Raw genomic sequence first — 2,367 nt, 5'->3', positions numbered from 1 at the left:
TTTACTTTTAAGCTGTGATTTTTCAATCTTTAGAAGTTTTTCTTTTTGTTGCTAGAGGTATAAACATTTATATTCATGTATTGGAGAGAATCTTGAATCATCTTGTCTCTAAACCATCAACTTAGAGATTTGCTTCTTTTGGTGATTGTCCTTTTATTTTGTTCTTCGTTTAAGTGTCAAGTTTTTGTGTTCAAAGACATATTTAATGATCTTAAATAGAGCCTATAATTCATATTCTGTCTATAGAATTATGTTGTCTTGAAACTTTTTTCTCCCTTTATCTTTCTAAAGTTTATACTTTAGTTTGTGTGTTTTTGAGGAGCGTTAGGTGAATAAGGAGTATATCATCTATTTTGCAATAAATTTATAAGACATATATTCACCCCTTTAGTCACTGTTCTTGATACTATAAATAGTTTGTTCTATATGATTTTTGAAACAATTCTAACCTAACATTCAACCTCATCAAAAGTTTTCTTCGTGTTAACCTATGTCCTCTATTTCACGTATTGTTTTTCTACGCGTTGATTATTTTTGTGATTTTGCTGTGTTTGGTAATCACCTATTTTGCACTTACATTTCTACTAAAGATGTATGTCTTTTTTTCCTGTGTTGTATCATTCATATGTTATCAAGGGGCTCTAAATATATATGTTTTCGGTGGGCCTCCTCTAAATAGAGGATTGATCATTAAAAGATTCCTATGAATATCTTAGTAACATGAAAATTTTCAAAGAATTCTAACATCAATACTTCTCCACAAAGCATGTGTTTCGTCCAGAGGGAAACAACCTGTATATGTAATCTTTTGTGTTTTACAATCATCTATTTTGCACTTCACTTTTTATCAAATTAATATGATTTTTCTATTTCCGTCTTCCAAGACACCACTTCCCATCTCACTTGTAGTTTTAGATTTCAACATGCTCTCCAATACATATCTTCGACCATTGCTTTTCCTAAGCATTTGTTATTCAAAGATATTAAAATATATAGTTATTTGAAAAAATTTCATGAAAACCTACTAATATAATTTTTTTTGTTAAATATAAATTTTCGTATATATTTATGGTCAAAGTCATTGTAGACCAAAATGGGGGATGTTCATGTACCTCACTACGGAACAAGATACACAGACTCCATAATGCTGTTGCGATCGACATGACGTTGAACAACACTGAGAGTAAATACTGTACTACCCTAGCCAGGTTGAATAGCGAAATGAGTGATGACACGTCAACACTGAGAGTCTGAGAACAAGACTGACATAAAAAACAGTGAGGTCATGGTTGAATTCCGTGGACCTAGTCTATTAAGTATACTAGCGCATTGATGCGTCTGCTTTTTTTTATTACATAGCATGATAAAAAAATTTGAAAAATTAAATTCACTATTTTGTAGACATTTTAATATTTACCTATGAGTTTATCAATATTTAACGCATTCATTTAATTAAGAGGGTAACAGTGGTACTTCTATATATGCACATAAATTTAACATGTAACTAATTTCATTTCATATTTTTTTAGTCTTAGGTATTTTCTTATACATTTTAGATTACTTTAGTCGATTTATTAATATAACTATTATTTTTTCGCTATTTTTCTGAAATTTCAAAAAATATGTGTACGAATATATATATATATATATATATATATATATATATATACATATATATATGAATACATATGTGAGACCTATATAAAAAGCGCCTATAGTACCTTGCCTGGGAATTGCTTCATTCTTGTCCGTTTAATGTATGCAATAGATGATCGATAGCTACAGTAACATGCCTTCAGATTTACTTCAATTTTGGCCCTTGGCAAGGACTGACCTAATTCTTGGGTCAAGTTACTGTAGCTACTCATGTGTGTACGTATGTGTATATATATACATACACATATTTTTTCCCATAATTCTTGAAAAATAGCGAAAGGAATAATATTTATATCTATAAATTGGTTGAAATAATCTAAAATGCATAGGAAAATATTTAGAACTTAAAAAAAATATAAAACAAATTTAGTTAGATTTGTATTATTGTTGTCTACATGGTGAAATTATGTGTATGCATGAAAGTATCACTATTTCCCCTATAATTAAATAAATATACTAAGTACTAATAAATTTATAAATAAATAATTTAAAAAAAATAGTGAATCTAATTTTTTTAGTTTTTTTATCATACTCTATAAAACGAAAAAACAAATCCGTCTGGACTCTGATAAGATCATCTCCAGCAGCTATCTCAAATTTTCATCCTAAAAATACTATTACAATATCCACTATCACTATTACAATATCTCTTATTTTTTTATCTCTAGCAGCTACTCTATTAACAGTAATGGTACAGTATTGCTACAGTCC

The sequence above is a fragment of the Phragmites australis genome, chromosome 7 (genome assembly GCF_958298935.1).
Source record: "Phragmites australis chromosome 7, lpPhrAust1.1, whole genome shotgun sequence".
NCBI classification, from domain to species: domain Eukaryota; kingdom Viridiplantae; phylum Streptophyta; class Magnoliopsida; order Poales; family Poaceae; genus Phragmites; species Phragmites australis.
This window is presented reverse-complemented; position numbering follows the sequence as displayed.